Raw genomic sequence first — 23762 nt, 5'->3', positions numbered from 1 at the left:
AACTGTGCGAATGACCTTGGAGGACGTAGGCAGGTTGCCACTGCAAATAGTTAAGATGAGGCCTGTCTATGCGATTCCTGTTTGATGTTCGTGTTTTACCCAGGTCTGGGACCACTTTCACGAGGCCCCGGTCCCACATTCCTGCCCCTAGCAGGCATTCTGTACCGGGGACTGGGCAGGGCTGGCAAGCACAGCAGAGCCGTAGCTGAGCTGGGTACCAGCAAGGGCAGGTCAGGGTCCATGGCACCAGGAGCCAAGCCACAGGTGGCTCTCCACTACGCCTGGCCAACCGTGGCCGTATAGTCATTGTGGACTGCTAGCTAAAGCATACGGGCACCTGTGCTGGTGAAAATGTTCCAGAATTTACCGTGGCCAGTGGTTGCACGCATTTATGAACACACTAAGACCACAGGAGTCTACCCTCTAAATGGGTGACTTGAGTGCTAGGTGAATCGCAGCTAACCCCTTTTGAGTGAACAAAAGGAAGAAGGAATGAACAAGGAAACTGGAAAAAGGAAGCAAATTAGTGAGCACTGCCTGGCGTTGGATGCTGGGGACTGCGGCCAGCACCAGGGCACCTCTGTGAGGCTGAGCAGCCTGCCTCACTCGGGGGAGCTGCGTCTGCCCTTCTTGTGAGACGGTGCTCTTGCCGCCTGCAGGCCTGGGGCCGCTCGGGCGAGGGGATGTTCTGGAAGCAAACGCTATAACACAATTCAGTCCGTAGCAGACTGACACGTGTTGTCTGGGTGTTTATATATTAGTAAAAGATTTCCTGAACCAATGGGCGTTTCAGCAACGGTCAGAGGCTCCTTCTCAGCTACTGGGAGGGGGTCTGACAGGAAATGGGAACTGTGCTCCTGGGTGAAGGTCACGGCCTCAGCCTAGATCTGTGGGCCTACCACCCTCTCGGCAGCGGAGGGTTCACTTGGAGGCCCCTCTCTCTCTCCAAGTGGAAAATGAGATCAGCCTGACAGATGGGCCAATTCTAGACAATCCAAAGGAAGTGGGAGTCTGTGGGCTCCATGAGTCATGGGTGACTGAGCCAGGCTGCCCAGGGCCATGGGGCCCTAAGGTCAAGGTCATGGTGAAGATGCCCACAGACAGAGGCTCGGGCTCTGATGCTAGTTGCTGGCCAGATGCAAATGGACACAGTGTGGAAAATGCTACTGTGTCCATACACAAGAATGGGACGTTCCAGGCCCTCGGGGGGAGCCGTGGCAAGAGCCGTGGATCCCGCAGGCATCCCTCTCTCCCTGAACAAAATGAGGAAAACCAAAGGAGTAGATAATACTGACAAGAGACTTCTGCAGGGCCAGCAGTGAAGGAAACATTCCTGTGCAATCAGGGCGCAGGGGGAAACCAGGCCTATTTCCAGGCCTGATGCTTGGCATTTGTGCAACACTGGGTTTTGTATTAGTGCCCGCACGCTGGAGCCTGGAGCCCCCTGACGTTTGCTACCCCACCGCTCCAACATGTGCTGGAGCCCCTGCCCACGTGGACGGTTGTCTGGGGTGGCCTTGCTCTCAAGGGGTCCCTGGGACAGTGTGCGCTGGTGCGTCCCACCTCGGAGGAGCAATTGGGGTGCCACCTCATTATGTCGGAGTAACAGCAGGATGTATGTGGCCTCCTCTGCTTTGCAGTTGTGAAAACGAGTCCCAGAGCAAGAAAGGGCTATCCAAGGTCACAGAGGGGCCTCGCTCAGGTCAGTACTGCAGGCCCCACTGTCAATGTGTTTTCATTTTTTTTTTCTCTAAATACACATTTTTGGGCACCTGAGTGGCTCAGTGAGTTAAGCCTCCGACTTCGGCTCAGGTCATCATCTCACAGTGTGCGAGTTTGAGCCCTGCATCGAGCTCTGTGCTGACAGCTCAGAGCCTGGAGCCTGCTTCAGGTTCTGTCTCCCCCTCTCTCTCTGCCCCTCCCCTATTCATGCTCTGTCCCTCTCTCTCTTTCTCTCTCTCTCTCTGTCTCAAAATTTTTTTAACGTTTATCTATTTTTGAGACAGAGAGAGACAGAGCGTGAACAGGGGAGGAGCAGAGAGAGAGGGAGACACAGAGTCCAAATCAGGCTCCAGGCTCTGAGCTGTCAGCACAGAGCCCAACACGGGGCTCGAACCCACGGACTGTGAGATGATGACCTGAGCCAAAGTCGGACGCTCAACCGACTGAGCCACCCAGGTGCCCCCATTAAAAATGTTTTAATAAAATAAATAAATACACGTTTTTACTGAGGTGTGGCTTACATACACAAAAGCTTTATAAAGTGAAAACACGTGTGTACTTTGTACTCAGATCCAGAAATAAAAAAGATCCCATGCACTTACAAACATCCACTTGCAGGCCCGCAGAATCTCGGCAGCTACACACCCGTGCTGATACTTAGTACTGTCAGTCTTTCCATTTCAGGCACTGGGTTCACTACGTATGGGTATTATAGAACAGAGATGACCTGGAACGACACGGGGGTAGGGGCACCAATTCCCACACAGTTGGAAATCCATGTGTAACTTCTGATGCCTCAGAAACTTAACTACTCATACCTTACAATTGACCAGAAGCTTTACTGATAACATAAACAGTTGATTACCGCATATGTTGTATGTTACACGTATTACACACTGTATTCTTACAGTAAAGTAAGCTAGAGAAGAAATGTTACTAAGAAATCACAAGGAAGAAGAAATGCATTTAAAGTACTGTACTGTATTTATTGAAGAAAAAAAAAAACCCTTGTATAAGTGACCCATGCAGTTCAAACCCATGTTACTCAAGGATCACCTGTAGTTTTACTTCTCCTTTCCTAACGCACGACAAATGCTCAACTTATCAGTGATTAGGTTTCCCTATATTCTCACATATGCACTGAGGCTACAACTTTCCCTCTAGTTCCAGCCTTACCTGCATCTCTGTGCTGGGGTCTGCCTGGGAGAACTGCAGAGGGTGGCAGAAGACCACTGGCCAGTGAGCCTGGGCCTCGATCTGGCCAGAAAGTGCACATCCCTCATCCTCATTCCACCACTAGAAGTGCAGGTGTCTGTCCAGTGAGACTCCTGTCAGGAGGAGATTCCCCCAGGCTGGCTGTCTCCTGGGAGCCCAGGGACCCCTCAAGTTGGGCCACCATCAAGGGACACATCCCAACACCGCCGCTTGCCCTGTGAGTCCAAGGAAGGGGAAACAACCTTGTTGTGAGGCCCAGGGCTCCAGCCAGTCCTTGCTCCCAGATGGGTCAGAAAATACCACTAAAGAGAGCTGCTGAGGGGCTGGGCCTGCTAGACACATCCGTCAGCCCACCCTTGGCTGCGAAACGCAGGTCACAGCCCAGCTCCCTGGCCTCTCATGGTCCAGGCTAATTAGATCAATTACAGGGGCACCTGGGGCACCAGAGCAGGTTGTGCCAAATGGTTGGGGTGAGTGGGGTAACCCTGGACCCCTCTCACTGTCTATCCTTTAGGAAGCAACCAACGGGTAGCTGTGTTTTTTACGGGCAGTGACAAAACTCCAGCCCAGAGCCCTTCACCTGCTCTGCACTGAGTGGCCAGAGGCCAAGCAAGGGCCCCACACATGCCTGGTGCCTACTCTGTTATTAGAACTGACATTAGGCTGCTCTTACAGTCAGCTAACACTTCAGAGTGAGTTCCCTCTGTGCCAGCCTCTGCTCTGGGAGTTTCTACATGTTGTAGTTGCTTCTTAAAAGGCCTATGAAGTAGTAAGTATTGTTATTACACCCACTGCAGAGTTGGGGAAACTGAGGCATGGAGAGAGTGACTAACTGCTGGGTTCTGAACTCCTATAGCCTGACCCCAGGCCCACAGGCACCGGCCCTGCTGTGGAAGCCCAGATCATTTGGGGCTGCTTCTCTTGCACCTGAATCCTCCTCTGAGCCCCCCACCCCACACACGCTGGGCCCAGAGACCCCGAGAAGCAGCATCTCACAGCCGCCAGAGAATGGGTTCATGTCCTTGCAAATCAGGCTTCGATTATAATCCTTGTCGGGAGCTTCGGGTGTTGGAGAGAAACGGAGCTTGACAACTAGCTTCTCATTACAGAAGCTCCCCGTCTCCAGTTCCTGGCAAATGACAGGCTGGCGCAGGCAGGGCCCAAGACAAGCCAGGCTGGAGACGCAGACCGCTAATCAGGGTGGACACGCCAGTGACAGAGACCTGTCCACGCACCGGTCACCATGGCCCTGCGTTGGCTGCTCCTGATTGTTCACTGTTGGCAGCTGTGCCTGGGGCTTCCTCCCAGAGCCTGGGCCTGCACTGGGGCTGCTCCCTTCCACAGAGGGATGGGGTCCACTCAGGACAGGAGAGTCACGGTGGGAGTCTGGGGGAGAGTGCCGTCCTTCCAGAGGGCGGCCGTATGCGGAAGGAGCAGCATGGAGGGTGGGGAGCATGTGGTCCAGCCTGGGGAACGCAACACTCCCTGAGAGCCCCAGCTGCGGCCCAGAGGCCATGGGAGACATGGGAGCCACGTCCTTGGAAGGCTCACTTCCTTTCGTGCTCGGCCCTGGGAGTGTGCCCAGCTTGGGGGGCTTGTGAGAGTCCAACCGCCACCAGACTCTGAGTCTGAGCGGATCCTGGGGGTTTCCCAAGGGAAGGCCCAGCCATAAGTAAGCCTGGGAGGGGGCCCCCGTCGCCCTGCTTCCTGAAGGTGCTCTAGCCCCTCCCCCTCCTCCATCCTCCCGTCTCTGTGCGTGCCGAATCTCATACCAAGTCCGCCTGCTGGCCCGAACCTCCCCGACCTTCACATCTCTGCGTACTTGTTTGACCGGGAAAACGTTTGCTACGCTAGTCTGTAAACTTACCTCCGTGAACAGCATGCTATAGACAGATTCCACTGTTGTCGAACATTCTTCACAAACACGGCTCCTAGTGACGAAACAGACATTCACCACATGATTGCGTCAGGACGCACCTCCTTGCTAGTAGGCACTCACCTGGTTTCCAGCGTGTCACGATAATGAAGTGAACCTCTTCCTGCACGCAGCTTGGGTGGGGACTCTAGCTACTGTCTTGGGATAGATTCCTGAAGTAGAACTGCTGGGCCAAAGAGCACGTCTGTTACTCCAAGGCTGCAGGTGTGTGCGTGCATGTGTGCATGCTCACACATACGTGTGTGCGTGTGCCCACGTGTGCTCATGCACGCGTGTGCGCACACACTGTGTGCTCGTGTGTGCGCACGCGTGCATGTGTGTGTGCGTGTGTTTACGCGGGTGCGGGTGACAATCTCAACCTATGCAAAGGTTGCAAATGCGGTGCAAGGATTTTTGTCTGACTGCTCTAAAAATAAGCTGCTGACTGGAAGGCTCCATCACCCCCAAAATCTTTCCACAAACGAGGACGCTGTGCTACATCAGGGCGGCACAACCATCACAATCAAACCAGGAAAGGGACACGATGCTTTGTTAATCCTGTGACACCGCACTAACCTACTCCTGGGCTGCATCCGAGTTTCGCCATTTGTCCCCATGCTGTCACCAGAGAAAGAAGGTCCAGCTTCGAGCTGTGTGCTGGCTTCTTTACCCTCTTTCCGCTCAGTCGGGAGAAGCTCTTAGTCTCGTCTGGACTCTCACGATCTTGGCGCATTTGAAGAACACAGGTCAGTTACTTGTGGAGCATCTGTCCGTTTGGGTTTGTCTGATGTCTCGTCATGATTAGATGCACCCTCTAGCAGGAATGCCGCACAAGGAACTGTCCTATCACACATCAGGTGGCAATTTGTCCCCTTACGGATGATGTTCCTGTCTGTCACCTGACTACCCCCGTGTCCCTAGTCTTCTCCACTTATTTTCTTTTCAGTTAATAAGAATTTTGAGAGAGGGGCACCTGGGTGGCTCAGTCAGTTGACCATCCGACTCTTGATTTCAACTCAGGTCATGATCTCACAGTTCGTGAGCTTGAGCCCTGCGCTGGCCTCTGTACTAACAGTACGGAGCCTGCTTGGGATTCTCTCTCCTCTTCTGCGCCCCCCCCCCACCATGCGTGCTCCCTCTCTCTCTCAAAATAAATAAACTTAAAAAAAAAAGAATTTTGAGAGGAGGAACTTTGAGTCTATTTCAATGTTCCATTTCTCATGGAATTTGAACTTATTTGTGCATTTCTTTACATCAGTTTAATGTGTGGTTCTAGTATATGCAATCTGTCCCTAATTTACTTATTCTCATGCTGCAATTGTCCTAGAGTGGCAGGTGGGACCCTCCATTCTGGCTTCTGTGGTGTCTGATGTGTTGCCACCATTCTGGAAGCATTTCCTGTCTCGCACAGTCTGATGTTTCCTGCTCATCTTTCCCTGCTCCAGCACCAAAATGAGCTGTCGGCCCAAAAAGTCCTCATTTTCTTTTAGTGAAAGGGTACTCAGGCCAATCTCTCAGGGTGCTGTGTGCAGAGTGCCAGGTTGCCCCTACTTGCGGGCTCCCTGGTGGATGCTGCCTCCTCCAAGGAAGCTCTGAGTGATGACCCATCATGCTGGCCTCATCCTGCCCTTGCCCCTGGGCTCATTCCCTGAAAAGAATGGCCCTGAAATCTTTAGGAAGGGACTGAACAGTGAAAGGGAAGGAGAAAAAAGAGGAGCCGTGTCAACATCTTTCATTAATTAAGGCTGAAGAAAGTCTGTATTTTCCTACCACCAATACCACCACAAGAACTTGAAATGACTCATTACCAACACTGCATACAATCCTCTTAAAGTCAGTGGGGCGCCTGGGCGGCTCAGTCGGTTGAGCGTCCGACTTCGGCTCAGGTCACGATCTCGCGGTCCGTGAGTTCAAGCCCCGCCTCGGGCTCTGTGCTGACAGCTCGGAGCCTGGAGCCTGTTTCGGATTCTGTGTCTCCCTCTCTCTGACCCTCCCCCGTTCATGCTCTGTCTCTCTCTGTCTCAAAAATAAATAAACGTTAAAAAAAATAAAAATTAAAAAAATAAAGTCAGTACAATTTCCTATCTAAGTCTGATTTGATCAGTAACGATGCTAAACATTTTTCCATGTTTACTGCTATCATTTTGTGTTTGTCTTTCATGTCTTTTGCCTTTGATAATCATTTCTAAGAAATTCTTACATACTAGGGGAGCATGCCTATAAATTTTTTATAATTAATTACCTTCCTAATTTTTCGTCCTTATTTCGTCTTAATTGATAATTTCAATGTCAATTCAAATCTGTTTTTTGTGTGCTCGCTTACATTTTCTTCTTAAAAATGACATTTTCATCTTAGAGTGGATACAACTTAGAGTTTTCTACTTAGAGTAGAGTCCTGTTTTGTCTTGTCCTCTTGTTCTTTTGTGGTTTTATTTTGAAATCAAATCTGCCTAGAATTTAGTACATTCTAAGATCTACTTTTAGTGTATGTAATTTATTTCTTGGTCCCATATGATTGACTGAATAACTTTTCTTCATTGATTATGATGATCCTGTTAACATTTAGTAGATTGTTACATGAACACATAAAATTATTGCATAAATTCTGATTCTATCCAGAGTGATCTACGATCTTCCATTGATACAAATGAGGGCTCCTGCAGGCGCACTACCTTTTGTGGCTGAGTGTAGCTTGGACACAGCTGGAGGTCTGATAAGTAATCTCTGACCTCAAGAGAGACCTCTTCTCTTAAAGTGCTTGTGGTTCTTCACATTCACTTCTTCTCCAGGTGAGCTTGAATCACATTAGCAGGCTTCAAAGATCGAGATATAATTTTGTCGTGACTCATACGACATCTTTAAAACCCAGGAGAATTAACGCATATGCTATTCGGTCTTTGCCTTCCGGTGATGGTGTCTCTTTCGCTCGCTGTTTTAATAACCTCAGTGAGATAGTGAGCATTTTCCACATTAAGCCACTGTCTTTCTGGATAAGTTAATTCCTAGGTACTTACCACTGAGATCAGGCCTCAGTTTGTCCCTATCACATTTTCCAAATCACCCCTGACTTTCTTTGGAAACATGCTCATTTCATACGTCTTGTTGCCATTGTCCTTACTACAAAATACTATGCATTTCCCACCTCCCCCCACCGCCCTGGCTCTATACCCCAGGCACATTTGCTCAGGTCTGCAGTGGCCAGCCATGTAGCCAGCTCCCTGCATCTGGAAGGAGAGGTCCTGATGGGAAGGGCCCACCATGGTGGCCTTGGGGAAGAACCCCCCAGAAGACGCCCAGGCAGCCCTGCCCTCTGATGTGCCCAGAGCCAGCAGGGACCCTCTTCTGCCAAACCCACACCCACACACCCACCCGCAGTCCCTGTGCTCTTTGCTCATGGAAATACCTCCGTGGTCTGTGATTACTCACCCACGTTCCCAACTTCCTGCGCTGTAGGCAACTTGTGTCTCTTCCTTTTTACTTCATTTGTTCTTTACATATTTTTTAACCTTCCAGCGTCCCTGTGAGAAGGAAGGGCAGCGAACAACACTGAACACCACCAGCTCATGACCATCATAGCCTGCCGTCTCTTACAGGGGAGCCTTAGAAACCGAGACCCTCCCCACACTCACTTAAGGAGCAAATACGCAGTACGAGATGAAGACCTATAGCACACACACCTCCCTCCCATCTTTTCACGAAAGACCGCGCTCAGTGGCGGTCAGAGCGACACTGCATGACGGTCACCTCTCGCTCATCTCTCAGGATAACAGAGGCCCGCGCTCCCACTGTCAGCCTGTGGTCAGGGGATCGTGTGCCCCTCCTTGCACAGGGGGCAGACTAGGCAGAGACCTGGCTTCCGAGGTCCCGGGGCCCTTTGGCCCTCCTATGACCCCTGGTGATCTGCATCTGGGCGGCTTCCCGAAAACCCATCTCGTGGTCAAGTGTATCTGGTCTCCAGCAATTGTTTCCTGAAGATGTGGATTACAGAATGGAGGGACCTTTGGTGAAATCTGCATTGTGCATTTTCCCGCAAGGACATCTCCAAAGACATTTTAAAAATACATGTGGAAAAAAATCAGGTTTTCAAAAATAGTAAACGTTACAAACTAAGCTGCACATTTCCTCTTTTCTGTATAAAACAGAACACGCGTGGTTATTTTTAGCTCCTGGAGCTCCACTGGGAACGTGGAGCATTAGTATGTGCCAGTGTATACACAGAGAAGTCCTTGTTTGTCAGCCGCTCAAGCCCTGTAAGGGCACGTGTCTTCCTAAAGGATGCATGGAAGCAAACCACTGTCCTCTCTTATGCTGATGCTGGTCTGAGTGTGAATGGGCTGAGGCGGGAAGGAGATGGGTGGGTGCTGTGGACACAGATCATTTACTCGGCAGACAGTCCCCGCTTCCTGCCCGAGGGGTTCTGGGACTGAGGAGTCAGTGGGAGGGAAGCAAGACAGACAGGGTCCTGCGCTGGAGGCACTCCGTCTGGTGGAGGGAGGAATGCCATTCTCTCAACCCTCTTGGGGTCTCTGGCCTGGGCCTGAGACTTAGCAGGAGAAAGCACACAAGTTTATTTTACATAAGTTTTTCATCACATGGGAGGGAGCCCTCATAAGGAGAACAAAGACCCAGGGTTGGCAAAAACGAGAGGTTTCATGCTAGTGTGAACAGAAAGGGACAGTGGGAAAGTATCCAAAATACCTGGATAGGAGTTATTTCAACAAGAATTCTCTCGGCCTGGGCTCCCGTCCCTTGGCAAGACCACTTCCTTCCCCCTGGTGCAGGGACAGCAACTTCACCCTGGTCTGTGTCCTGCTCTCAGGAAGAAGGGGAGATACGGACGTTCTTCTTGTACCTGCTGTTTTTCAAGTGCCTTTTGCTCAAATCATCTTATGCCAAAGTGGGGTGGCCGTCTTGGGGTGGCGTGTTCGGCCACCGTTTACGGTGAACAAGTAGGAAGACGAGTGACACTTTGCACCGTGCTGTGTTCTGGCTGAAAGACACGTAAGGGAAGCCCTTCCAAACCTGCTCCAGACAGACTCCAGGCAAAGGCTGGGGGTGGGGGCTGTAAAGGACATTTGTTTTCAAAGTCAGGAGTCCTACGCAAATAAAAAAAAAAAAAAAAAAAAAAACACACCACACGGCAACACGGCGTATACTTTGTTTAACTTGTGAGGAACACGTAAGATATTACAACCAGTTCAAGGCAGAGTTCAGACACATTCGTATACAGGCAATCGGAAATGCTGAAATAAATCTACAAATAGATGTCAGTATCAACAGGGCAATTGCATTCCAAAGGACAAAATTTAGTTGCATTTCTATGGGCAATAATTAGTTGCATTATTATAAGTTTCCTACAGTTTAAAAGCTGTAAAATAGCTCAAGGCATAAAAGGCACAGGCCCGAACTGAATCACAAAACCTAGAGGGGGAACAATAATTTTTTTGTTTTCCTATCTTAATGTTTCACATTTTTTTTCTAACAGGGCAAACATTCAGTTCTGTCTCAGCATGGCTAGGCCTCTGCATGAGGTGATATGGTGTCTTTCAGAAAACTGAGCCAGAGACCAGTGCACTGGGAATGGGGTGAGGGCTGCAATCCCAGGGAAGGAGTAAGAGGCAGGAGCAGGAGTGTCAGTGGGAAGAAAGGGGAATAAATACAGAGTGATGCCCTTTGGTTTTGCTGTTGGTGGGTTTTTTTTGTTTTTGTTTTTCTTTTTGGCTTGCCACAGATCATAAAGGAAACAGCAAGATGATGGCTCACTGAGTTATCTTCGGGGAGACTTTAGGGAACCACTGCCTCTCTAGACCTTCTAGAGAAAAGGCAAGCAATTTATCTGCCAGTCTCTTCAGGTTGGTCAAGACCCTTCCAAGCATCTACTGGCCTTTGCCCAAAGCAGGAGCTGTGACCACCGGGAAGTCATCACAGTGGAGGCAGGCTTCTCGAACCATAAAGAGGTCCACCTGCACACACTCTGGCCGGTCCATGTGAGGTGGAGCGGATGGGGTAGACGGAAGGGGTGGGGTCGACGGGGCCAGTGAGGCAGGTGGGGCGGATGGAAGCGATGAGGGAGCTTGGGGCACGGCGAGGGCAAATACAGGCTGGCATCACCCCCACCCCCCTCCCCGGTGGAATACGTGTGATATTCCTCGGACACTCCTGGCTCCCCAAGAACAAAGGAAAGGGGTTTAAGTGCTTGCCATGGTGATGTGGGAAACTGCAGCAAATTAAAAATTAAATTTCCTTACTGCCTACAGCCCATTGAGAAGTCCTTGAGACCGGCAGAATGACCTCCCTCTAGGAGCTCAGCTGCCTCGATGATGACACTTTGCTGGGGCCAAAAGAGAACCTTAGCTTAACATTATCCCAACCTCAAGGTTCCTGTAAAGTCTACTTTCCTTTATCTCAACTGCCCCAAGATACATGCTGGCAATCACACTCCAAACTTACGGCCCCCCCGATAAACATCTGGGGGGGTCTCATGACCGAGGTTTTACTAAATGGTAATAAATGGTGTCTCCCTAGGAACAGCTAACCCCTCAAGGTCCTGGAAACCTTGTTTCCAAAATTCCTTAGAGATTTACTCTATCCCTGACCCCCTCCCAACCTACGGGTAAAGAATGAGTTACCTGTCACGACCCCAGAGCAGCTCTTCCCGCCATGGGTCCTGTCCACATACTTTAATAAAATGACCTTTTTGCATCAAAGATATCTTCAAGAATTCTTTCTTGGCTTTTGGCCCCAGACCCTATGAACCCATCACCCCAAAACATCATCAGGAGGGATGAGACAAGTGGGACAGATGGAGAAGATGGAAAGAACGGAATGGGCGGGCCACATGGAAGGGCATTCCTGCAGGCAGAGGTCATTTTACCTCTGTCACCATGTTCTACTTGCCTGCTAACAGTACCTGGGCAAAGTCTGAGCTTCTGTGGCATCTAAAGGAAGGAAAACACTCCCCAACCTGACCATCCCTGCCCAGCTTGCCAGAGGCCAACACCAAAGCACACGTGGCCCAGGGGCCCAGTGGCCCAGTCTGGGCTCTGGTGAGGACACGCGGATGCCAAGGAGGACTGCTGTCCACAGACAGCTGGGAGCTCTGTCTGGACTCTGCCCTGTGGCCTTCTCCTTGTGTTACGTACGCCTGTATCCCTTTGCTGTAATAAACCACGGCCGGGGGGCATCTGGGTGGCTCAGTCGGTTAAGCGTCCGACTTCGGCTCAGGTCATGATCCCACGGTCCGTGAGTTCGAGCCCCGCGTCGGGCTCTGTGCTGACAGCTCAGAGCCTGGAGCCTGCTTCGGATTCTGTGTCTCCCTCTCTCTCTAACCCTCCCCCGTTCATGCTCTGTCTCTCTCTGTCTCAAAAATAATAAACGTAAAAAAACTAATAAATTAAAAAAAATAAACCATGGCCCTGAGTACATCAGCTCTCACTGAGCTCTGAGAGTCCTACTTGGGGCATCCCCCACTTGCAGTCTGTTCCCTCGAACCCTGCAATAATGTTAGCTCTACGTGCATGAGAGCACTTGAGAGCCCGGAAAACTATCTGGAAAAATGCTGAAAGTAGATACCTCTGGGGTGCAGCACGTACATGTGTGTTCTCATCAGTCTGTATGTGTATGTAAAGCACCTGTAACACACCCATCTCTGCTCTGCCACTCACATGATTGCGGGCTCAGCGGGCTCATCACTTCAGTGAAAAGCAGTAGACCACTTCTCACTGTGAGCTTCACCAGGACACTTAGGTTTGCACCCAAGCACGTTTATGCCGCTTGTCCACACTCTCCCTACTGCTGAGCTCGTTATTATTATGGAAACCAGCTTCTGGCTAGTGCTAATGAAAGAAAGTGGTTTCTATGAAACCAGGATAAACTTGACTTGGAAAATCAAGATAAAGGCAAGTTGAAGTTCTTTTAAAAATTGATCTTGAATTAGGTATAGACAAGATAACTATTAAACAGAAAATAATTTTTGAATATTTGGAAGAATTCTGGTCTTAGAACTGCCTTACAATACACTCGATTTCTCAGTCCACTTTAGAAAAACACTGAAACCACATCTTAGGAAGACAAATTAAGGATGCGGTTTATACTAAAATGGAGACTAAGAATCCAGTTGTGAGACAAGTGCTCACTCAGACTCTTCAGCCCCATACAGAAACATCCAGAGTTGTGACAGGAGCCAGAAGTGGCCACATTAGGAAGGCGGTTAGGGGTGTGGTGGCCTCTGGGCGGGATAATGACCAGGAAGGAAGCAGGGGGCTTTCTGGAGCCATGACATTGTCATGCATCTTGTCTGACTTTCCACATTTGTCACAACTTACCAACATGTGCAGTTAAAACCTGAAGGTTTCACTATATGAAAAGTAGATCTCAATAAAATTGTTAAAAATTAATGCACAGATAGCTACAAATCTTAAGTTAAAATATATGTAGCCTGTATCTCCTTCCTGTCTATTACCTATTTTCACAGCTCTTATATTTACATGACAGATCATGTTGGCTTCACAGAACTGTTTCTTCTAGCCATATATGAAAGGCCCACACTAATATCATCTTCAATGGGGAAAAACTGAGAGCTTTCTCCCTGAAATTAGGAACACGACAGGGTTGGCCACCCTCACCACTGTTGTTTAACATAGAGTTGGAAGTCCTAGCTACAGCAATCAGACAACAAAATGAAATAAAAGGCATTCAAATTGGCAAAGAGGTCAAACTTTCACTTTTCACAGATGACATGATACTCTACATGGAAAACCCAAGAGGCTCCACCAAAAAACTGCTAGAACTGATATATAAATTCAGCAAAGTCGCAGGATATAAAATCAACGTATAGAAATTGGTTGCATTTCTATACACCAGGGATGAAGCAACAGAAAGAGAAAGAATCGATCCCATTCACAATTGCACCAAGAACCATAAAATACCTAGGAATAACCTAACCAAAGACGTAAAAGATCTGTATGCTGAAAACTATAGGAAGTTTATGAAAGAAATTGAAGACAACACAAAGAAATGAAAAAAACATTCCGTGCTCATGGACTGGAAGAACAAATATTGTTAAAATGTCGGTACTACCCAAAGCAATCTACACATTCAATGCAATCCTTATCAAAGAACACCAGCATTCTTTGCAGAACTAGAACAAACAATCCTGAAATTTGTATGAAACCACAAAAGACCCTGCATAGCCAAAGAAATGGTGAAAAGAAAAAAAAGCAGGAGGCATCGTAATCCCAGACTTTAGCCTTTACTACAAAGCTATAACCATCAAGACAGTATGGTATTGGCACAAAAAACAGACACCTAGACCAATGGAATAGAATAGAGAACCCAGAATTGGACCTACAAATGTATGGCCAATTAATCTTTGACAAAACAGGAAAGAGTATCCAATGGGAAAAAGACAGTCTCTTTAGCAAATGGTGCTGGGAGAACTGGACAGCAACATGCAGAAGAATGAGGGGCACCTGGGTGGCTCAGTCAGTTAAGCGGCTGACTTCAGCTCAGGTCATGATCTCACAGTTCGTGAGTTCGAGCCCCGCGTCGGGCTCTGTGCTGACAGCTCAGAGCCTGGAGCCTGGAGCCTGCTTCGGATCTGGGTCTCCCTCTCTCTCTGCCCCTCTCCCACTTGCACTCTGCCTCTGTCTCTCTCTCTCTCTCAAAAATAAATAAACATTGAAATAAATAAATAAATAAATAAATAAGATGCAGAAGAATGAAACTGGACCACTTTCTTACACCATACACAAAAATAAATGTAAAATGGATAAAAGACCTAAATGTGAGACAGGAAGCCACCAAAATCCTAGAGGAGAAAAGAGGCAACAATCTCTTTGACCTCGGCCATAGCAACTTCTTACTCAACACGTCTCCAAAGGCGGGGAAGTAAAAACAAAAATGAACTACAGGGACCTCATCAAGATAAAAAGCTTCTGCACAGCGAACGAATCAATCAGCAAAACTAAAAGGCAACCGACGGAATGGGAGAAGATATTTGCAAATGACATATCAGATAAAGGGTCAGTATCCAAAATCTTATCAAACTCAACACCCAAAACACAAATAATCCAGTGAAGAAATGGGCAGAAGACATGAAGAGACACTTTTCCAAAGAAGACATCCAGGTGGCCAACCGACACATGAAAAAATGCTCAACATCACTCATCATCAGGGAAACACAAATCAAAACCACACTGAGATACCACCTCACACCTGTCAGAGTGGCTCACGTTAACAACTCAGCAAACAACAGATGCTGGCGAGGATGCAAAGAGGATCTCTTTTGCACTGCTGGTGGGAATGCAAACTGGTGCAGCCGCTCTGGAAAACAGTGTGGAGGTTCCTCCAAAAAATAAAAACAGAACTACCCTACGACCCAGCAGTTGCACTACTAGGAATTTATTCAAAGGATACAGGAGTGCTGATTCGAAGGGGGACGTGCACCCCAATGTTTACAGCAGCACTATCAACAATAGCCAAATTATGGAAAAAGCCCAAGTGTCCGTTGACTGATGAATGGATAAAGAGGATGTGAGTTATAAATAAAGTGGAATACTACTCAGTAATGAAAAAGGATTGAAATCTTGCCATTTGCAACAACATGGATGGAACTGGAGGGTATTATTCTAAGTGAAATAAGTCAGTCAGAGAAAGGCAGATATCATGTTTTCACTCATATGTGGAATTTGAGAAACATAACAGAAGACCATAGGGGAAGGGAAGGGGAAAAAATAGTTACAAACAGAGAGGGAGGGAGGCAAACCATAAGAGACCCTTAAATACAGAGAACAAACTGAGGGTTGAGGGAGTAGAGAGGTGGGGGAGAGGGGAAACGGGTGATGGGCATTGAGGAGGGCACTTGTTGGGACGAGCACTGGGTGTTGTATGTAAGCGATGAATCACAGGAATCTACTCCCAAAGCCAAGGGCCCACTGTATACATTGTACGTAGCTAACTTGACCATAAATCATACACATTTTTTTAAAAGTGCTACTTCTGTTACTTTCACAATGAAAGAATAAGTGTATTTTAAATAAAATAAAATTTAATAATTTTCATCATTGTCAGGGGTAGGATCAGGGAAATACCATCCACCTTGGACTAAGAATTTTTCCAGAGAGAGATTTAAGTGAGGTTGAGGGAACACAAATGTCCCGGAGAGTTGCCTAAAATACAGAAAATGTTCCATCTTTTAGATTTCTAAGCAGAGGGCAGAAACTCACCCCAACTCTCCTTTCATGATGGGTGACTGGTGCCCAGGACCCAGGAGGGGAGCCTGCGTGGCCACAGCTCTCTAACAGGCCACCTGGGGCCATGACAGGACTCCTGGAAGGCACCCAGGTGGGCTTCCTTGTTGGGCAGAGGGCTGCCAGTGTTAGCAGTGGTGAAGACGTGCTGAATATAAATGTGACAATGTTTCTAAACATTGTTGGAAGAGCCAATTTCACCCTCGCACGCGCTGCAATCGGACATGTGGCCTCTGACTGCAGGAATGACCACAGAAGCAAACGAGCCTGCGAGGCCCCCTCCCTCTCCTCTACATCGGCCTCAGCGTTCACTTCTCATCCTTCCCTCAGAAACAAGTCCCCAGGCCCCCGGCGGGCTGCAGAGACCCAATACCAGGCTGATGGTGTTGACTTCTGGAGGGAGTCCTGCACACGGGACAGTCAGTGCCTTCTCTGCAAGCCCAGGTGTGATACACGGGGCAAAGTCCCTTTGCCAGTGAGGCAATGAGGCCAGGGGCAGATGGCTGTGGCTCTGGAGGCTGGACTGGCCCTCCTGGGCCGGGGACCCTGGTACATCTCCGGTGGGGACACTGCACTACACCTGGGTCCACAGTGGCCCAGCTGACTCGCATTTACAGGCAGCAGTGGATGGAGCCCAGGCCAGTGTTCTGGGCGGTTCCAGGCAATGCTGCAGCACGGGTCATTTCCCACCCTGCACCTCCCAGAGAGGGGACCTCTAGCCATTGAGATTCTTCTGCCCATTCCAGAGTTTAGACACTACTGGGGGGCCCGGGAGATCCGATGGGACAGACTCACTCTTGTTAGGACTTAAGGTAGGAAAAGCCCTGAAGTAGGCTCCCTAGGAGAGAGAGACTGATTTCCTGACCTCGGCCTGGGAGTCCAGCGCTACCTGTGGGGCTGATTCTGGCCTCACCCCAGGACCCAGGAGGTGCCTGAAGTGAATGTAGAGAAGCCTTCACCAAATCCCAGTGAAGGAGGATGCTTCACTCATTGGTGGGACAAAGGAGTGAATTGCTGAGAGGCGCTGGGTGCAGGCCCTCTATGGGTGGGGGTCACTTGTGCTGGTGCAGGACCCCCCATACACCCCCACCAAAGTCAGGGCTCAGCACAGATTCAGCACAGACTCAGCACAGACCCAGCACGAAGCAAGCACGGATTCAGCACGGACCCAGCACAGACCCAGCAGGGACCCAGCAGGGACCCAGCATAGACCCAGCATGGACCCAGCACGGACCCAGCACGGACCCAGCACGGACTCAGCACGGATCCAGCACGGACCCAGCACGGACCCAGCACGGACCCTGCACAGACCCAGCACGGACCCAGCACGGACCCTGCACAGCTGTGCCTGGCCTCTCTGATGCCAGGCTCAGCTTGGAGGCTGCAATCTACTCCCTCCGCAGCTGCTCTGGGGGGGCGCCGCTGCATTAATCCGTGCACTTCCAAGATCCCAGGGTCCGAGACCAGGGAAGGCAAGGAGGTGTATGGCGATGTCTGGAGATAGCAAGTCCAATGGTGCCACAGAGGGGACACCCTTGGACAGCTCGGGGAGCGCAAGTTTGGGCCACTTTTACGGGTGGTGTGGCCACTGTAAGACACTCTCTTACAGTACCTGCAGGAACACTCCTTCCAAAGGAACAAGTCAACACAGTGGACACTGAGGAGTGGCAGCTACTCCCTCTTACTCGGCCCTTCTCAGTGTTGGCATCACCAGGATTACAGCCTTTTCAGAGGGATCTCTGTCTGGTTTTCAAATTGCTGGTGATCACTTTGTATTAAAGGTAATCTTCCATTTGGGGAGAAGACTCAGAATATGTATGAAGGCTCGGGCAGAACGTTGAGAACACGCCCTGTGCATCTGCATGGCTGGAGCAGGGGCTCGTGGCCTGACTCCGGACACGTCCAGACAAGTCTAACTGCTGTGGGCAGCGCTCGGCTTCATACCAGAGAAGTGGGCCCCTCCAGAGGGAGGAGGAATGTGTAGGGTTGTGGTTTTTTCCTAGCATTCCTGAGTCTAGACATGGGATAAGAACTTGGGAGGATTCTCAGCGTGGGGAAAGAGAGCTAAGGGCACGTGATATGAGCACAGCGTGTGCAGAAATGTGGGCAGCAGGGATGGGCAAGTCTGTACGGCCATGCACCTGGGCCTTTGTGGATCCTCTCAGCCACCGCTGCCCCTGAAAAGGCCAAGAAGCCACACTTATGCGTGATTCCTGAGTCCTCGCACAGTGGAAGCCTTTTACGCCGGAAGAAACTGAAGAAAGTCTTTTCAGCTTGGTGGCCTCACGTCAGGGAGGACAACCCTGGGTCCAGGGGAGCATCCCCACTGGGCACGAGCACTGGCGACCAGCATCCTGGTGGCCTATGTCCTGTGCCTGTTCCAGCTTCTCTTCCCAGACGCTTCAGGGCCCCCGTCTCGTACAGGAGAAACGCCCAAATCAGAGGGCAGGGGGACCGCAGGGCGAGGGGACCTGCCATCTGCCCACAGAAAATGCCACGAACCAACATGCAGTTTTACATGTGACTTACACAACCCCGCGTGCCAAACGGCCCCACAGTGAGTCTTTCTTCTCCTAGATGCCCTGACCCAGGCTACAGGAGGTCAGCTGGTTTCTTTCCAAAAATCCTAGGTGCACACTAGGGCATTCTTCACGTATTTTAAGGTCTAGGTGTCCCCCCACACCCATTTTGTTGATCTGTGGTGTACTCTGCTTAGGGAATTCCCTCCTTAAGCTCCCAGAGGGACCTGGGGCTCCCTGGGATGCCGGGGTCCTACCTACACTGCAGGCCGCTGGTGTATACCGTCCAAGCAGGCCCGCAGGTCCAGGGCAACAAGGGGAGGAGCTGGTACTCCCTTTCCTCACGAAGGCAGGGCCGCGACTGAGTCAAAGGGAGACCAGCACCTCAGCCTCCCAGAGAAGAGCGGACTGCCATGCCCCTGCACCCACACTCCCAAACAAGCACAGCTCTCAGATGGGACTAGTCCTGGCTGGCCTGACCCGGCTCCACATGACCCTTCAAACAAACCACAGAGAAGCCAAAGAGGCCCAGGATGAACTAAAACCCAAGTGGGGAGGAAACCTGAAGACATCCGCGACCGTCCACGACACAAAGCTGGCCTGTACCTCCTACGCTTCCTGTTCGTGACATCGTGCCGCACCAGCCATTTGACGCCAGGTCCCCTCCTCAGGCCTCCCCCCTGAGCGAACGGAAACCGCTCCCAACCTTCGTTTCTCCGTGTACTGGTCTGCCCCTGTCCCTAAATACAAGCTGCAAGAGGCTGAGGACCAAGCCTGTCTTACCCTGAGGCCACCAGGTAGAGCCGGACAGTGTGTGCCACCAAGGGGGTGCTTTGCCCACCAGGCCTGGTGCCCAAAGGGGCACACCTGCCGGAGTGGGCACACAGCTTCTGGCCATCTCCCCAGTGAGGCCTTCTTCCATCGGCACAAAGGGTCTGTATGAGCTACAGGTGGCCCTGTGGTCCTCAAGCACACAGGACCCACCCCAGTCACCACTCCCAGTGTGTGCAGATCCCCATCACTGTCACATGGGGGTGAGGCCGCTCCTGGGAGCTGCCCCTCATCTCCTCCCCTTGACCAGCCACCCTTCATCATTTCTCACCCATGAACCTCACACACGTGTTAAGATGCAGGCCTCCCGAACAGCACCTAACAGATGAGGAGTCTCCCCAGTTGTCGTTGTCAGGCATGACCTGCCCACACGTTTCTGGCACGTTTCAAGCACGTTCTGAGCACGTTTCAAGCACAAGGTAACCAGGGTGACTCCAACAGGCTGAAATAAAACATAGTGGACGCATCAGCAAGTGTGGCTAACTATGGTAAGTGCTGGAATTTCCAAAGCCTTTTAAAAGTATTCAGAAAAAAACTGGAAGCATCCCATTGTCAACCTCTCCGCATCCCTAAGAGGTACTGGAATTCATAACTGGATACCACTACTTTAAGATAATGGATAAAAGTAGAAACCTCTGGGGGCACCTGGGTGGCTCAGTGGGTTCGGTGTCTGACTCTTGGTTTTGGCTCAGGTCATGATCTCACGGTTTCGTGAGTTCGAGCCCTGCATCAGGCTCTATGCTGGTGGTGCAGAGCCTGCTTGGGATTTTCTCTCTCTCCCTCTTCTCTCTCTCTGCCCTCTCCCCCTCACACTGTCTGTCTCTCTCAAAAATCAACTAAAAAAAAAAATTTTTTTTAAAGTAGGAACCTCTGACTTAAAAACATACGTATTTTTCTCCAGGTTTATGAAAACTTTCACACACACATAAAAGATGTTTTATAATGTACAGGGATGCATGGTTGGCTCGGTCGGTTAAGCATCTGACTCTTGATTTCGGCTCAGATCACGGTCTCACAGTTCGTGGGATTGAGCCCCATGTCAGACTCTGTGCTGCTGGCCCAGAGCCTGCTTGGGATTCTCTCTCTCTTGCTCTCTGCCCCTGCACCACTCACGCTTTCTCCAATCAATCAACATTAAAAAAAAAGAAAAGACTGATAATGTACAGACATGTAGGGGTACTCCATTACTATTACTAAGTACCATTACTAATGGTATTATTATCAGTACCCACTACATTAACACTTTGGTTCATCACGTAATTCTATTTTTTCCACTTCTATGCATCTATCATCAGTCGTTTTTTGCCAGCTACCGCTTCACCCAGTGTTGCTCAACAGCAAACACATGCTGAGTGACGAAACCACCAACCGGTACGTGCTGTGTGATTCCACTTACACAACATTATGGAAAGCGAGGCCAGACACTTGGTTCTGGGACCTGCTGAGAGCAGAAGCTGTACCATAGTTGTATTATTAACCTAGCCTCCCATCCCATTCTTTTCTTGTGTTTCCCTAAGCCCTGTGCATGACTCATCATTAACTTTGCCCTTCCCACTTTATCCCTTGTTTGCACATTGATTATAAGAATCTGATGGAAAACAGATGATAACATTTTTCTTAAAACTATCTGATGTACCAGGCAGATCCCGATGGCGCCTCACTGTCCAGAAGAATGCATACCTTCAGTGGTTTCAAGACTACCCTCAACTTTCAAGAAGCCCATAAACTTCCCTTCACATACTCGCATTCCTAACCAATCACATATAAACTGTCCCTAGATTCAACAAGGCAAGGCAGCTTTGGGAATGACCCCCTGCCTCCTCGTTGGGCTGCCCTTCTGATAATAAAGCTTTCTGTGCTTCAAGAACTATGTCAATCATTGGCTTACCACGCATCAGGTGCCTCAACAAAAGGACAAATCTCTATAGGGACAGAAAGAGGACGGGGCGCCTGGGGGGCTCAGTTGGTTGAGCGTCCAACTTCGGCTCAGGTCATGATCTCACGGTTCGTGGGTTCAAGCCCCACGTCGGGCTCTGTGCAGACTGCCTGGAGCCTGGAGCCCGCTTCAGATTCTGTGTCTCCCTCTCTCTCTGCCTCTCCACCACTCACGCTCTGTCTCTCTCTCAAAAATAAAAGGAAAGAAAGAGAGAGAGAGAGACAGAGAGAGAGAGAGAAAGAAAGAAAGAGGAAGGGAAGAAGGGAGGGAGGGAAGGAGGGAAGGAGGGAGGGAGGGAGGGAGGGAGGGGATCAGAGGTGCTTGGGACTGGGGTACGAGGGCCTGGTTGGAAAGGAGCACACGGCAACATCTCTGGTGATGGAGAGGTCCACGTGTCGAATACGGTCATGGTTACACGAGTGCTCACATTGCCTAATTTTGTCAAAATGTAATCTAAAGTGGCTGCATTTTATTTATGTAAGTTATACCTCAAAGAGTTGATTTTTAAAAGGAAGTAAATGCTGCTTTGGACTCAATAACCTCATTATGTGACTCCTCTCTTCTCGCCTGCACACCACCCACCAAGTCACAACTTCGCTTTGTGCCGACAGTCCCGGAGCACTGTCTCGACAACATCAACACCCTCTTCGTTCTCTCTAGGTGCCTGCCTTGCTGCTCCTCCTGTACTGAACAAGACAGAAACTTCAGAAAACAGTACATTCATTTATTCATTCATTAAGCTGGTCAGGCAGCAAGTATTTATTGCGTCTGTCAGCTCCGAGCCTGTATTAAGAGAAGTGGAAGTACAAATGACAAAGTCCACCCTGTACTTTAGAAGAGGTAAAGAGACCCAAAGTGAAATCAGCACAGTACTGCTATCAGTAACCGGTTGCGCAAGGGCCAAGTTCTGGAGCACAGCACGCCCACGCAACCGGGATCCGCGTCTTCTCCACTGTCAGGAAAGGCTACCAAGACACGATATCTGAGGTAGGTCTCCAAAGACACAGTGCAGACGGAGGAACGAGGGAGCGTCCGAAAGGGCATCAGACAGACGATAAATTACGAGATGGGAAAATGGACGAAACAGCATGGCAGTCAGGGGGAGCACAGCAGTTCAGCAAACCTGGAATGCAGGGAGCAGGGCAGAGGCTCCCGGCAGGCAGAGAAGGGAGAGAGCGGGGGAGGAGGGGCAGCAAAACCAGTCCGTCAAGTGGGAGCTTAGGCTGGAGGGAAACAAATGTATTAAGGTACAGATATTTACACAAACACCCTATACACATACCCGTGACTTTGTTCACAGGTGCTGTCTCTGATAGTACCAACTCCCATCACCCAATTCTTTTATAGACATTATGGTAATAAAAAGTACAATTTTAGTACTTTAAAACCAGCCATTCACACACTTGAACAGGTTTATCTGCCAACCTGACAACTCCACTCCTGAAGAGAAAAAATGGAGAAGGAAAGTGACCAAAGGATTTTTGGGTTCATCCAGAATACCAACTCTTCACTGGGGGGTGGGGGGGGGGCAGGGAATCAGAATGGCCAAGGAGAGTTACACAAGATTTGTAAAGGCAGTGGTTTGATAATACATGGGTATAATTATAAAAAGATTAAGAAAGTACTATTTAAAACCCTAATGTACGCTCATGATCGAAAAATACCAGAAACATACAGTGCTCTTCATTTCCATGTAAGACATTATTTTCTCAGCCAAGTTCCTTTTAAGGAACATTAATGAAAATCACGTTCTTTCATAGCACACACGAAACACGAAATGCCCACTAATGGATGAGGAGCAATGCTGCCTCTTTTCCTTTCTTTAAACACAGACAGTTGACAACAGTCAGGCAGGCAGTATGTCCGGGCCACAGGGACTCGGGCGCGCCCTCTTACTCCTATTTCTGCAGTCCTGGGAAGGCTCGGTCCCCCGGCGGCGGGGACACGGACAAAGCGGCGCAAGAGAGGGGCGCGGAGGCAGACCCGGGCGCTCGCAGCCGGGGTAGGGAGAGGACAGAGCGGCCACCAGCGGACGGCGGGGCTCTCCCTCCCGAGGACACCGAGGGGCACCACGCCGCCCGGGAAGGGGGTCGTGGCTAGCGACTGGAGGTGCCACGTTCACGGGGGCGGGGAGGGGACGAGGGGAAGGTGACAGGAGAGGAAGGGAGCTGGACGGACGGGACGGGAGGCACCTTCTCGCGAGGTCATAGGGCGGGGGACGCGGATGGGGGCCGGGGGCTTCCCGTAGCCTCCCGATGGAGTCACAGGCCTGCGCGCACTCTGAGCGCACAGCGCGTCATAAGGCTCGCCGACTGGAACCGGGCCCAAGTCGAAGCCGGGGCCGGCTCTCGACGCGCGCTCCTGCCCCGCGGCGG

General features: G+C 50.1%; 1 long non-coding RNA gene across 2 annotated transcripts in view; it reads right to left on the bottom strand.

Annotated features, from left to right (window-relative positions):
* The window catches only part of LOC115504141, a 47638-nt gene extending 27537 nt beyond the window's left edge, over window positions 1–20101 (bottom strand). The window contains exons 1-6 of one of the 2 annotated variants that reach the window (XR_004343045.1): window positions 19740–20101; window positions 9551–9842; window positions 8279–8370; window positions 4805–4868; window positions 2899–3152; window positions 2325–2449 (exon numbers count right to left, since the gene is read on the bottom strand). This is a non-coding gene — a long non-coding RNA (uncharacterized LOC115504141). Of the gene's footprint in view, window positions 1–2324; window positions 2450–2898; window positions 3153–4804; window positions 4869–8278; window positions 9843–19739 lie in introns of both variants that reach the window. The other variant, XR_003965599.1, reaches the window with a different exon arrangement.
* Between the last annotated feature and the right edge of the window lie 3661 nt (window positions 20102–23762).

The sequence above is a fragment of the Lynx canadensis genome, chromosome E3 (genome assembly GCF_007474595.2).
Source record: "Lynx canadensis isolate LIC74 chromosome E3, mLynCan4.pri.v2, whole genome shotgun sequence".
Lineage (NCBI taxonomy): Eukaryota > Metazoa > Chordata > Mammalia > Carnivora > Felidae > Lynx > Lynx canadensis.
The sequence above is the reverse complement of the archived record's forward strand: the minus strand, read 5'-3'. Positions and strand labels throughout refer to the sequence as shown.